Source organism: Podarcis filfolensis (assembly GCF_964270895.1).
Source record: "Podarcis filfolensis genome assembly, chromosome: 11".
In the NCBI taxonomy this organism is placed as follows: Eukaryota; Metazoa; Chordata; class Lepidosauria; order Squamata; family Lacertidae; genus Podarcis; species Podarcis filfolensis.
In genome coordinates this window covers 51,027,208-51,042,611 of record NC_139613.1, presented here as the reverse complement: position 1 = coordinate 51,042,611, position 15,404 = coordinate 51,027,208, and the positions used below count along the sequence as shown (strand labels likewise).

Genomic DNA, 15,404 nt, shown 5'->3' with positions numbered 1-15,404 from the left:
CCATAATTCAAAAACATCAATTCTTCAGTGATCAGCCTTTTTTTATAGTCCAGCTCTCGCTTCCATACATCACTACTGGGAAAACCATAGCTTTAACTATATGGACTATAGTATATGGTGTGATGACACAAATACAAAACATGAAAGCATTGAAAGCACCTTCCTAGTCAATATTCCCGGAGGCAATACTATTACATAACATGTTTACAAAACCTTCCACAAAGCACAAATTCTTTACAAAAATGGAATGAGCATATTTCAGGCACAAAGCATTGAAGATACATGGCATATACATTCAGAAATGTGTAAGTCCTGTACAGCTGGTATTCAGTTTGACATCAATTTAGATCACAGGGGTGCGTGATTTATGATTTGCCTTTATGCACGTGTTATTTAAACTACCCAGATAGTTGCATGAGCAGATATTTGAAATCATGAAAGTGTATTAATGTTGGGTAAGATAAGCTTTAAAAGTGATTGGTCTTCTATGTGGATATCTTTGCGTGGTTTCATTCTGTTATGTAAAATGGCCACTGCACTTGAAGCATAAACATTGCAGTGTTAATCTTCAAGAACAATGAAGTTTGCAATGAACATTTAACAGCCAGAATTTCCTTTGCAATAGATCATGTTCATTCTTTCTTGTTCTAGGGAGAAGAATGAATTCCTCGTGCAATTTTCACTCGAAAAACAGCACATACTTCAGGCAAGGACCTGATTACCGCTGCTGCAGAACAGGATATTGCTTTCTCTAATCCTGTACCATATTTAAAGCTTAGCCATCAGCGCCTGCCTCTGTGTATCCAAGCACAAAGCATTTAAAACTACAGTAAATCTGAATGGATGTGAAATAGGTTGACCTTGGAAATCTCTGCTTAATCTTTTTTTCCAGCTTTCATCAACCAATAACAGCCACCCTTTTGAAAGCTTCACAAGCCATCAGCTGGGATTTCAGACAACTGCAGATATGTCATTTGGACAAAATGAGTTATTTCTTGCATAGGGCTTACCTCCTGTGTTATTTTATGTAGGTTACAAGTGTTTGCATCCCACTAGCACATCACATATGGGTTCACGACATTCCTCCCTGTCTTCATAGTACATTTTTCTTACACTTCCTTGGTCAACCGATAATGATTGTTGAGAAGGCACTTTTACAAAGACTCAGTCAGAGAATACTGAAACAATTATGACAATTGAATAGATTAGCTTTACGTGTAGGAGATGTTGCAGATATTAATATTGTACAGTCTGAAGTGACTGGAAGCGTAAGAACGACTCCTTTTGGAAGAAAACATTGTCCAGGCCCATAAAAATATTATTCAAACTTTTACTGGGAGAACTCTTCAAAACAAAACATAAGCATCAAAGATACTCCCCAAAAATCCATACAATATCTTGTTCTGTCCAGCACAGGCTCAGCATCTTAGAAAATATGAAATAATCCAAACAGACCTAGAATCAGAGGTCTCTCTCTCTAACAGCATCCATTTCCCTGGAACTTCATTTACATCTTCTGTTCCCTGTGGTGTTCAGAGAAGATGGCTCACCTTTTCTGGTGGACGGCGTTGCGGCCGGGCATCCAGGACCCAACAGTGATCCAGCGCGGGGGCGGAGATGGACTCCCCTTTCTTGTGTCGCCGTGGCTGTGTCACCAGCGCTGGGCGGGGCCATGACTAGCGTAGTCCCGCTGGCCAATCAGCACTGGTATCGGGTGTGGCCACGGACGATTTAACCACAGCGTGGCCAGGGGCCTCACTCTCTTGCCTCATTTTGCTGGATCTAACACCCACCACCCTTTCAAGATGGTGAATTTGCAACTCAATACCTTTGTCATCTGATCTAAGGTTACAACAGTTTAGAGTAACAGAAAACAATCTGCAGGTAAAATAACATTAGCTAGTGACAGCTCAGGGTCCTTTAGAAACCTACTTTGGGGGGGGGGGGAGAGACCCAGTGTTAGTAATAGAATTTCCCCATGTTAAATCTTCAGCAGTACACACACATTTTCCATTTCTGTGTCAATTAAATCATTATACTTAGCAGGAGAGAGTGGCTTGGATTCAGGTTTGCATGATCTGAGATGCAGTGAAAATCTGAAACTGGAGGCAACATAGATATGGTTCCCAGGCAGTCACACATCTAAGCACTTAACAGGATGTTTTCCACCTTTACCTTAGGCAACAACATGTTTTTGACCAGCCCTCAATCCTTTGTGAGGGTCTCCTTAGCTACTATTTCAGAAGCTGTGATTCCCGCAGAAGCATGCCTGAAAGGACACTTTTGTCATTGTGATGCCAAGCAAAGACTTACCTGTTTGCCAAGGCTCCCCCCCCCCCAGTAAATTAGGCCAAGGTGTTTCTGGAAAACCTATATTTACGTTTGGGCATTCCCAACTGTGAACGTTTGCTAGCATTGGTCTGTATTTTGATATCTTTAGATGGTGCTATTTTTGTCTTATGTCAACGTTTTGATTATTCTTATTGTCAATTGCTTTGAGAAGTAGTGGTCTAGGAATTGATTAAATACCGTAAATAAATATAAAGGAGGGACCAGAGTAGACCTGCTTAGCTTCAACAAAGTGGGTCTGTGCCTTCAGACCATAATCTGCATGGTCATCTTCAATGTAGGAGCCCATGTATGAACAAGTGCTCCCATGTCACTTTCCACACAGTTGGGTGGGACATCTGATTGTGCTGGTGTCCCAGTATTCACACATAGGCTTCTACACTGCAGACCACCACACTAGTGTGTGACAGTCAAAAGATGGAGCACCAGCACACCTGATGCCTTGTGTCAGGGCTCCACATCACTGAAGGCAACTTCAGGCTTTTGCTTTTTTGAACTTCTGTGTAAGGTGGAAAGAGGGAACTTATATTCTGCATTATGCGATGGAGAAATTCTAAATACATCTGAGTCTAAATATACATTCCAGGGAGATGCGCAAGCTCTTCCTTGTGTAATGTGCAGAAACACAAAATTCAGAACTAGAAATCACCCATACAACAAGGTATGGGTTCGAGTTGGCCACAACTTTATTGAATTCAGATTTCAGATGTAGGCAACCGGGCCTTGGCCTTGGAAGGTATCCTTCTTAACCCCACGGGGTGGGCCAAGCCCGCAGTTTCCTGGTGGGTGGCACCTGGCCAGGTGGCTCCGCTCAGGGCCTCAAACTCTGCCCACCTGTTGGGAAGGGGTGAGCAGGTATTTATTCTCTCAGAACATATAACACCAACCTTAGTCCCATGATATTTTTTTCCACAGGTCAGACTACTTTATGTAGAACATCAGGAATTCCACTTTCAAATTAGACTTTTCTGCAGTAAGAATCAGAGAATCATAGAACTGTTGAGTTGGAAGGGACCCCGATGGTCATCTAGTCCAACCCCCTGCAACGAAGGAATCTTTTGCCATATGTGAGGTGCGAAACCTGAGAATAAGAGTCTATTGCTCTACCAACTGAGCTATATTATCTCCAGGCTCAGAAGTACTTTAACCAAGGTGACCTCACACACACACATGCACACACACGCACAAAATCACCACAGGGAAATTTTATCATATTTTCCCCTGAATATAATGTGAGCAAGCCCCAAAATCCATGTCACATAATATTAGCACCAAGCACACTAAATATTATTTCAGCCAGCACACGAAGTTGCTGTCATGTCACCCAGGCTAATGTCATTTACTGTCCGTTCCTTTGGCAGAAGACGGAATGCAATGTGACACTGGGGATTCTGCACATAGAAAGCTGTTTGTCCATGCAGCCCAGGATTGTCAATTCTAATTGGAAGTGGCTCTCCAGGGTCTTGGGCAAAGATGGGGTATTTCCCCATCACATGCTACCTGATATATTTTTTTTTCTTTTTAACTGGCGATGGCAGGGACTGAACCTGGGACCTTTGGTACAAAATGCAAACACTCTGCAACTGAGCTGTGATCCCTTCCAAAGCCATAGTCCTCTCAATATGCTCCACAATATAGTACCAACCAAGTTAAGCAGTGAGTTGGTGTAGCTTAAAGGAGAAATGTTTCCCACCTTAAACACCTTGGTAAAAGCCATAATATCTAATACCAACCATCAGCACACAGTCTAAACCACTGAGCCTCTTGGGCTTGCCAATCAGAAGGTCGGCTGTTCGAATCCCCGCGACGGGGTGAGCTCCCATTGTTCTGTCCCAGCTCCTGCAACCTAGCAGTTCGAAAGCATGCCAGTGCAAGTAGATAAATAGGTACCTCTGCAATGGGAAGGTAAATGGCATTTCTGTCTGCTCTGGCTTCCGTCACGGTGTCCTGTTGTGCCAGAAGCAGTTTAGTCCTGCTGGCCACATGACCCAGAAAGTTGTCTATGGACAAACGCCAGCTCTCTCGGTTTGAAAAGCGAGATGAGCGCCGCAACCCCATAGTCACATTTGACTGGACTTAACCATCCAGGGGTCCTTTACCTTACCTTTACCTATAACCCTTGGAGTGTGCAGAATTTCATACAAAAAACACTCTAGCTATAACAAACAATAAAAACAACCCCAACGCAAGATATTTGCACATGTCCTTCTAGTCAGGCAACACACAAGGTGATAGACAACATTAGTCATATTCAGACTAGACCAACTGAAATCAACAGAGACAATTACCTTAAGTCCATTGATTCTCATGGGTTTACTCCAAGTAGGACTAGCACTGGATTCCAGTCATGGAATTTCAGTAACTGATACATTGCTTTCTTACTCATGGTTGTTATCTGATTCATTATGAGAGTTCTTGTTATATCTGAAACTTTCCAAACTTTCATTTCTGGGTATGATGCCATAACAGCTTTCTTAGTCTCCTGGAGCTGTGTTGCTCAGCTGAATAAACATTAAGGGAGCTTATGATGCAGAAAATATAAAGGACAAGGCAGGCTTTGCTTCATCTGTAATTTCCTGAATTTATTGGAGGTCTCTAAGAGCTCAGTAAATTAACAGCATATTACTCTGCAAATGGCTCCTTTGAAATGATGACAGCTGTCGCTAGATTTATGACCTCCTTTTATAAACTTACTTTAAGCAGCTCATATTATTAAGCAGGCACCTTGACTATGCAAACAAACCAAAGCTGAATTGGAACCTACCACGCAAGCCTGGACAATTTGTGACAGACCGGAGCAAATTGGAGACTGCCTCATCTTTCTGCTCCTGCAGCATGGCAAGTGACAGGCAAGTTGACATAACCTAGATTTAGCATTAGGCACAGGCGATGACCATCAGGGATGGTCCTATGTTGAAGCAGATTGAGGGGGGCACCCCGGTGGCAGATACTGGGGGCAGAAAGCAGCAGGTTGCTTCATTATGCACTCACCTCCTGAAATTTCATGCCAAAATTTCATGTGCTCACCTAACTTTCCACAAGCTTTGCAGCAATGTGGAAAATTAGGATCTGGATAAGTGACAAACAACCACATATCCACTTTACCTCACATTCAAACAATGGGAATCTCCCCATCCAAATTACTAGAGCAGGATATAGTTCCAGCTAAAAGAACAGTAACCTGTAAACTAGAGGAGATGGACTTGCAGCAGAAAATGATCTTGGGCAATGGTACCTGCTCACCTCTAAACGTTGGTTTATTACCCCTCTTAAGGCTCCCAAACTATTTGAATTCCTTGACTTCTTCGGCTCATAGATATGCCTTTGTAAAAGCAAGATTCAACACCTTCCCATCAAACGTGCTGAGAAATAGATTCTCCAATGGACAGATATCGCTCTTATGTGATTGTAATTGTGGGGCACCGGAATCGTTGCATCACATAATTCTTGACTGTGCTCTTCACTCATCGGCCAGGAGCAAGTTTCTTGCTCAATATCTAAAGAGAATTGCCAATGATACGAATGAAGCCAAACTGAGATATCTATTAAATGATGATGACCCCCTAAGATCACTCATGGTTGGCAGATTCTTGATCAGCGTCCTATCCCTAAAGAAGAGAAACGGACTCCTGTGCGGCGCGGATAATCCCTTTAAACTATGATCTATGTTTTAGGTTGTAATTAGGTGATATCACCATGGATGTCTTCTACTAATTTATAAGCAGAGGGCGATGTTTATGTTACAAATTTATTGTAATGTATGATGTTGGTCCTTTGTTTTTGTTTTGCTTTGGTTCTTGACTGTTGTTTGTAAGTTTTTGGCGGTTTTAAATTTGGAGGTTTAAGTACATTATGTTGGTATGGGAAACTGTCGTGTGATGGGCCAATGGCCGTAATAAAGATCAATACAATACCTCACATTCAAAGGAGGGTGGGAGCACTGGCGGAGGAAAGGGGGGGCGGGAAGGGGTGCACCGCTCCCGGCACCATTGGGGAGGAGGGGTACCATCGCGGCTGCCCCTCGGACACGCACCGTGCACCCCCCCACCGCACCAGGTGCCACGCCTTCACGAGCAGCGTGCCACACACCCCGGGACGCGCACCACGCCCCTGCCTGTTTTCCGCCCTTGGTGTCAAAGCATGCAGCTTCGCCACTGGCAGGGAGACACACCCACTTTTAAATAACTTTCAGGACCCTCCAGACTGTTTTTTTGTGAGTGTGTTCTGCAAGTCCGCTCACCCCTTTAGTTGAGGCGGCGTTGCAGGACGGCAGAGGCTCCACTGGGGCCCCAGTGAGGAAAACATGATTTTGGTTCCCTTCCTGATAGGCGGTGAGGGCATAAGCCCCTACTGCCTATCAGGAGAAGGGTCCTAGCCTGCATCCTGCTTTGACGAATGGGGATGCAGGCTGGGACTTGGGCTGTGCCAGGGGGCGGAGCCAGTGGAGTGGGAAGGCTTTCCTCGGGTCTGCCCCCTGGTCATTTAAGCAGCCTGGTGCAGGGGCACTACCTGCTTGTTCCTTTGTCGGGTTTTCCCGCCCCACCCCCTCGGTTTAAGCTGATAGTCAAGGGCTTTGCTGCGGCTATGGTGGTCACTGTTCTTTATGTGGTGGGGTAGGAATTTCTCCACGGAGCAAATTGGCTCTGACCCGGTGGTTTTTGCCTACCTCATAGCAATTGTCACAACTGGGTTGGGCAATCCTTTGACTTGGATGGAGGGGGGGTTGTAGTCTCCACCTGCCCCTCGAAACACTGGGGTATCTCGTTAAAGGGATATGGGGGGAGTGGCCATGTCCGAGTGCCCAGGTGGGGCCAGGCCCAAAAGCACTCTCCCAAATGCTGGTCCTTGTGGGGTCACCCTACTTGATGTAAGTCTTAGGAACCCCCACCTGGATTGACCACACGTCACTTCCGGCGGGCAGGCCAGAAGTACAGTGGTACCTCGGGCTAAGTACTTAATTCGTTCTGGAGGTCCGTTCTTAACCTGAAACTGCTCTTAACCTGAGGTACCACTTTAGCTAATGGGTCCTCCTGCTGCCGCCGCACCGCCAGAGCACGATTTCTGTTCTCATCCTGAAGCAAAGTTCTTAACCCGAGGTACTATTTCTGGGTTAGCGGAGTTTGAACCTGAAGCGTATGTAACCTGAAGCATATGTAACATGAGGTACCACTGTATTTCACTTGCCCCATGCCCAAGCCAAATCTCTTTCATCTGTGTTCAATAAGGTTGTGGCCTGTTTTGTTCCAAACCAGTCTTATTGGGGTTGCGGAGCTCATCTCACTTTACTGGCCGAGGGAGCCGGCGTACAGCTTCCGGGTCATGTGGCCAGCATGACTAAGCCACTTCTGGCGAAGCAGAGCAGCACACGGAAACGCCGTTTACCTTCCCGCCGCATTACTGCCATCCAAAGGGGTCCTCTTGCACTGTAGAACAACAGAAACTGAACAATCTCCCCTCTTCCCCACTCAGAACATTTTGTACTGTAAATGAACCAGTATGTCCACCCCAAAACAGTACTGAAAGTGGGATTGCATTTCGCTGCTCCAAAATAATCATGAGTCCAAATAATCCTGAGTCCACAAGGTAAAGAGCAACCCAAACTGTTTGTGCAAGACAGCCAGTAGTACCTTGACACACACAAAAAATGTTGTTGACGTGTTGCCATTTTTGGAATCATAACGAGACCAACCTGTAAGCTAAATGCCTGGACCTCTGAACAAGCTACAAGCAGCATGTGGTAACAGCTGAAAGATTTGCTGACAGTTTGATTAAGGAGGGTAACCATTTTCAGCCCACAGAAAATGTACATGGGGAAAGAAAAGCGATATGATAACATTTCAGAACAAAAACACATTGCTATGGCAACTCCGTGTTTTCCCTGGGGGCTCTTTCTTCTAAGAAATGTTATAAGTGCACACTGCTAAATTGCAGGGTCTCTCTGCATACTTTGTCAGGAAGAGAAATGAATATTAATAAGGATTCACATAGAAAGGCAGCTTTGCAAATAAGCTTTGCCCAAAGATGTGGGCGGCTTTAAAATTGCTGCCTAATTTTCTGAAACAAACATGGGCAGAAATTTCTTTTTAAGACTCTGCCGTATTCCTCCGTAATCTTGTGGACCGAAGTTAGGATTGCCCCACAACTTTGAGCTAGGGAGCTAACTGTTTCATTTCCTGTTGATACCACACCCTTAACTAACAGAAGCTGCCTCTTGATATACTCAGATTCAATCAGAACCCTCAGCCCTGAACCAACAAAGATGTAGTCAACTCTCACTGCTAACCCAGCCTTCCCTGACATGGTACCTTCCAGATGTTTTAGACAATTATGGCTCCAGCTAACATGGTAGGAGATGGTGGTAGTCCAAAATATTAGGGAATGCAGAGAGATATTTCTAGATTTGTCTGGCAGGGCAAGAAGCCCAGAATAAAATTTAAAATATTAACTGACGCAAAGGAAAGAGGCGGATTTGCCCTGCCAGACCTTAAACTTTATTATGAATCAGCAGCATTCTACTGGTTGAAAGACTGGCTGCTTCTTGAGAACACAGACATTTTGGACTTAGAAGGTTTTAATAATGTTTTTGGGTGGCATGCATATTTGTGGTACGACAAGGTTAAAGCACATAAAGCATTTAAAAACCATATTGTCAGGAAAGCATTGTTTAATGTCTGGATAAGATATAAAGACTTACTTGAAAATAAAACCCCAAGGTGGTTGTCACCAATGGAAGCAAAGGCTCAGAAAAAGCTCAATATGGAGGCCAAATGGCCAAAATATTGGGAAATATTGGAACAAGAAGGAGACAAATTGAAATTGCAGAGTTTTGAGAAATTAAAAGATAAAGTGCGAGACTGGCTTCATTGTTATCAAATAAGAGAGGCCTATAATTTGGACAAAAAAATTGGCTTCTAGATGGAAAAATCAAAACTGGAAACAGAACTGTTAGATCCCAAAACTAAGATACTTTCAAGAATGTATAACTTGCTGTTAAAATGGAATACGCAGGATGAAACAGTTAAATCTGCTATGATTAAATGGGCACAAGATGTTGGACATAACATTATGTTTGCTGACTGGGAACAGTTGTGGACCACCGGTATGAAATTTACGGCATGTAATGCCTTAAGAGAGAATATTATGAAAATGATATACAGGTGGTACATGACCCCAGTCAAGCTTGCAAAAATATATCATTTGCCCGAAAGCAAATGTTGGAAATGTAAAGAAAATGAAGGTACATTTTTTCACCTTTGGTGGACGTGCCCAAAGATTAAGGCTTTCTGGGAAATGATCTATAATGAAATCAAAAAGGTATTTAAACATACCTTTCTGAAGAAACCAGAGGCCTTTCTTTTGGGCATAGTCGGCCAATCGGTGCCAAAGAAGGATAGAACTTTCTTCATGTATGCAACAACAGCAGCAAGAATACTTATTGCAAAGTATTGGAAGACACAAGATTTACCCACCCTGGAAGAGTGGCAGATGAAGGTGATGGACTATATGGAATTGGCGGAAATGACTGGCAGAATCCGAGACCTGGGAGAAGAGTTGGTGGAAGAAGATTGGAAGAAATTTAAAGACTATTTGCAGAAACACTGTAAAATTAATGAATGTTAAAATGATGTTGGATTGAAAATAAGTGGTATTAGCAACAAAGTTAATAAGAATATGCAAAAATGGATTGATAATAGATGAAAATATAGAGTTATAACATGTTAAGATATAGAGTTAAGATAAATGAAAGAGGGTAAGGATTTGTTGATTTGATTATGTAAATGGGAATACAAAAAGGGGAGGTGTGAGGAGGTCAAGGAAACAAGCTAATGAGTTTAAAGATACAAAAAATGGATTTGTTTTTAATCTTTTCTTACTTATTCGTTTTTTGCATTTTGTATTTTTCTTTTTTCTTTTTTCTATTTTAGGTATTTTTGTATGTTTTTTTCCCCTCTTTTCTCTTTTTATATGTTTTCTTGTTACTTTGTAAATCTTTGTTTTTTGTAAAATCTCAATAAATATTTTATAAAAAAAACACAAAATATTAGGGAATGTCATACTCACAACCAACGTTGTTGTTTTTCTGGGGGGACGCATACCCCTAAACATTTTGGGAATCTTTGTACTTTTGTCCATTAACTGTACCGTATTTTTTCGTGTATAACACGACCCCTATTTTGGGGGAATCAAATTAAGAAAATGGGGGGAATTAAGAAAATGTGGGAGGGAATGCGAACGCTGACAATCGCTCGCATCGCAGAAGCCAACAAGCGTCTACCTGCTCACAAACAGCAGCTGACAATCGAATGCCCAATTGCCGCAGCGCCAGCCAATCCGCAACACTACTTGCCGCAACAACCAATCACCCACCCAATTACCACAGCAGCAGCCAATCCAAAGCAGCCCTTGCCACAGCCACCAATCACCCATCAAATTACCTCTGACAAGCTGCAGCTCGCGGCTGCAACCAATCACCCATCTCCCTTATGCACTATCCGTGTATAAGACGACCCCCAGTTTTAAACATAATTTTAGAGTAAAAAAACCTCATCTTATACATAGAAAAGTACGGTATTTATTTTCCCCGATTTGAACTATAAAATGGTGATTTTCTTGAGTCAAAATGAAAGTACCCCTAAACATTTTTCAATAAAAAACTCACTTCTCACAACCCATCCCTGACTCTGTCCATTAGATTGGAGTTGTTTGTTTGTTTTCTAATTTACAAGCTGCCATTGACCACCTTAGCTGTAGTTCTTCAATGTTCTTCAGAGGTCTTCTATTATGCGTCCTCTCCCAGTCATCAATGTGAGTAGACTGGCAAACCAGCCACAATATTTATATGGGTATATCTCTCTCTGCGAAGCAGTTCAAGTGTTTTCTGCTGAGCAATGCATTTTAATTTTTGCTGGTGCAGCAAATCAGTTGTGTTTTTCAAGTTTTTAATCTGCATTTCTCATGACAGGGTCATATGATCAGTATTATTTTCTGTGGCGGCCATAGTTTTCAGTTAGTCCCTAATGAGTTATGTCAGCCTATGCTGACACAGTTGTTTGCACAGGACCACGTTGTGATTGGTTGCTCCAGATCGGGTTTTCCAACCTAGATGTCGCTCAGCATGAATTCACCAAAGCTAGTGTAGCCAGAAGCCATCATGAGCTGTCTAAAAACGGCAGCTCACATGGTTTACAAAACACTCAGTCATGTGAACAGTCATGTGTGAGAATCAGTTTCTGTTTATCAACACAAGAAAATGCATGGAAAAGGAGAGGCAAAAAGGCCAGAGAGTTTATGCTCACTTTATATGTATTTTAAATTAATTGTTAATTGTAGAATTGTCAGTGTTATTTTGCAGTAATATTGTACCCCCTGATATATATAATAATTATTTGTTATTGATATAAACTGCTTATTTTCTGTCATCTGCTTTGAGCACAAATATTTGTGGAAAATTTGGCATAGAAATAAATTACTATGACTAAGTTGATTATGCCTGGTGGTTGGTGACTTGGAGGGAGAAAGAGTGGAACCACAACTGAAAAGCATTGGACAAATAAGAGTGTATATTAATAGATGTGGGTGGGAATTGGATAGGAGTGACAGAGAAATTCTTCACCGACTTGGATAAAAATCGAATCCAGAGAAGAACTCAAGGCCATAATGAGCTCCACCTTTTTAATTTTTTATTTTTATCTATCTATCTATCTATCTATCTATCTATCTATCTATAACAGATCACAAAAGGGGAAGTGGGATAAGAGTAAAAGAACACAACACTGGTAAGATAATAATAATAATAATAATAATAATAATAATAATAATAATAATGTTGTTGTTGATTAGTCGTTTAGTAGTGTCCGACTCCTCGTGACCCCATGGACCAGAGCACGCCAGGCACTCCTGTCTTCCACTGCCTCCCGCAGTTTGGTCAGAAATAATAATAATAGTAATAATAATACTAATACTAATAATAATAAAAAATTTTATTTATATCCCACCCTCCCCAGCCAAAGCCGGGCTCAGGGCGGCTAACAACAATAAAATAGTGCAACATTCTAAAAACATTTCATTATAAAAATTAATTAAAATCAAATTGATGGCAACCATTAAGCTTAAGTTCTGTGAAGATTGCCAAAGATGATGATGATGATAAATTATTATTATTATTATTATTATTATTATTATTATTATTATTACCACCACACCCATCTGGCTGGGTTTCCCTAGCCACTCTGGGCAGCTTCCAAAACACAATTAAAATATGAAACATTAAAAACTTCCCTAAAGATGGCAAGAAGCAGAAAACAATGTTCACTTTTAAAGAAGTTCATTGTAAAGTGATGCCTTTTTGTGTGTAAATATATTGGTACAATATATATAGTCCTTATGTGTTTCCTTTTTTAAGCCTGAAAATATTTTATATTTTATATTCTCCAAGTTGGGGGTGCACAAGTTCCATGGACTTAGCTTCTCCCTCTCATCCCCACCATGACTGAAGCCAGCAAAATGCATTAAAAGGCTGCATGAGAACATAGCCTTGGAGCAAAATGCAGAAAGGCATGGCAAACATTTTGTTTTAATTAGGAGAGAACTGAAGGCAAAGTATAATATATACGGTAAAGGGGGGGGGGCTTTGTTAATACAGCTGCGGTTATTGAGAAATCAATGTTTGAACAGAAGTTGCGTTTATTCAGATGCATATATTTCAACAACAGTAATAACAGACTTTCATTTAAATACTCTCCACATTACTTAGGTAAACAGGCTGTGCAGCTGGTCTCTTATTTGTGCTGCATGGGATTAAATTTCAGTAAATCCCGCAAACAGCATTAGGTCCTCGAAGCTTTACAATCATACTAATAGCAAAATGATTATCTTCTGAGTTGCTGGGGTTCACATCTCTTCCTTCCCTCCCATCAACATATTAAATGCGTTTTATTGTGCAACACGGTAAATATAATGAACAGCTGGATCAAACATACCCGCCACCGACTTCCTAGATGTGGTTTTTTTTCCAGTGTTTTGTGTGTGGCACGTCCCAGATTAATGCTGCATGCATTTGTGTGTGTGGTGTGTTGGTGCTCCTGCAGGCAATCTCACTTCCCCATGTGTGTCACTGATGTTTTGTGAAATGGGATGGGCAGTGACCATCTGTTACCCGGGCTCAGCATCAGAAAGAAATACTGTGGATGGACAGACTTGAGTCCTGTCCTTTTCCTTTTCCTTTTTCTCTCTTTTCTTTACAGATAATTCGGTAACAATGCCCTAGAGATGTGGACCAATGAACTGGTGACAGACTGACAAGTTCTCAGAGATACTGGGGGAAAAAGAAAGAGCTTGAGGGGAACCACTCCCCCTGAAAAATTAGAGTATCTAGAGAAGTGGTTCCCAACCTTTTTTTGGCCATGCCTCACCTAAGCATCTCTAGAATCCTGATGCCCACACCACCAGCCCATGGCATATAATTCTTATTATTCAAAAAGTGAACTCCTCTTCATGTGAAGCAAGCATAAAAGGCCATTGTTGTTGTTGTTTAGTCATTTAGTCATGTCCAGCTCTTCATGACCCCATGGACTACAGCACACTAGGCACTCCTGTCTTCCACTGCCAGGAGTGCTTGGCATGCTCTGGTCCATGGGGTCAAGAAAGGCCATTAACTTGATCTAATTATTAATTATTAACGATGTCAATCAACATTTGATGATCTCCTTCTACAGGTCAACAGTAGAAAGTGTCCTTTCATACTGCATCACGGTGTGGTACGCTGGTTTGACATCAACTGATAGGAAGTGCCTACAGAGGGTGGTGAATACAGCACAAGATATTATGGGCTGTCCCGTGAATCTGCTGGATGAAATAGTGGAAGAACGTTGCCTCAGGCAAGTGAGGAAAATTCTCAGGGATGATTCACACCCTGGCCGGCACTTTCTTGATCTCCTGCCCTCGGGCAGAATATATAGATGCATGATTAGTCGCACCAACAGGGTAAAGAACAGCTTCTATCCATGGTGTGATGGCCTGGGAATCCGATTCAGAGGCTGAACCGGAGGAATCCCAGCCTGCACAGGAGTCCCCGCCTCCAGGGCCGGCTGAACTGGGGCAGGGCCTTGATTCTGAAGCACCTGCACCTGTGCCAGATCCTCAGGAGCAGGCACCAGGTGAATCCACTCTGGCTCCAGAGGTGGCTGAGGACTCAGTGCCTACAGGTGAGTCTCCCCCTGGGCCCAGTAACCCTTCAGCCTCTCCTGAACTGCAGAGGCTCAGGGCAGAGAGGTGAAGGGAACTGGTTTCTCCCAGGAGGAGTGCTCGCCTTAAGGCCAGGAGAGGCGGGTCTCCTGGGGGCCGGGACCGCCCCTGGCCTCAGAGAAGATAAAGGCCAGTCAGCCCGGTCCCAGGTTGCGGGAGCAACGTCGTTGTTGAGTTCCTGTTCCTGCCCGGACCCAGACCTGACCCTCCAGTGTTCCTGTCCCTGCCCGGCTTCCTGCTTCAGACCTCGCCCCGCTCCTTGTGAACTGTTTCCAGGCTAGTGACCCAGGACCGGACTTTGACTACGCCAACGGTAACCTTCCCCCCGGGACCAGCACACACGGGCTGTTAGGCTGCTGAATGAAAAGATAACAACAGGGCAACTGACTTTCGGGTTTGGTGGGTGTGCGTCAGTAAACGAGGGGAATTAAGACTAAGAGAGCTGAGTGGGGGGGTGCTCATGTAATCTCACTGTATACAAGTTGTACAAGTGATAATAAAGTGTTTCAAATCTAACTCATTCTCAAGTTGCCCCCCTTAAAAATCAAATTGCCCCCCTGTGGGATGTGTGCCCCACGTTGGGAACCACGGGTCTAGAGTAAAGGAACTTCTTCCTAATTGCAGGACTAACATGTCAAAAGCACTGGTAAGGGGTTGGTTCTAAGAAAGGAAGACGGTCAGAACCAACATTTCCTCTCAAGGGTTTATCAGGCAAGGCAAGCTCCCCATGTGGGGATGAGTTACCACATGATGTCTCCCTTTGACTGGAATGTGGATGCCCAGGAAGGCCACAGAGTGCGGCGCACTGGTGA

The 15,404-nt window shown here is 43.0% G+C and overlaps 1 long non-coding RNA gene across 1 annotated transcript; it reads left to right on the top strand.

The window, feature by feature from the left end:
* Positions 1-1,789: 1,789 nt before the first annotated feature.
* LOC310745162 lies at positions 1,790-13,760 on the top strand. Its single transcript, XR_014540001.1, has 3 exons — positions 1,790-1,884; positions 12,081-12,125; positions 13,593-13,760. It is a non-coding gene; the product is annotated as an uncharacterized lncRNA (long non-coding RNA).
* Positions 13,761-15,404: the final 1,644 nt, after the last annotated feature.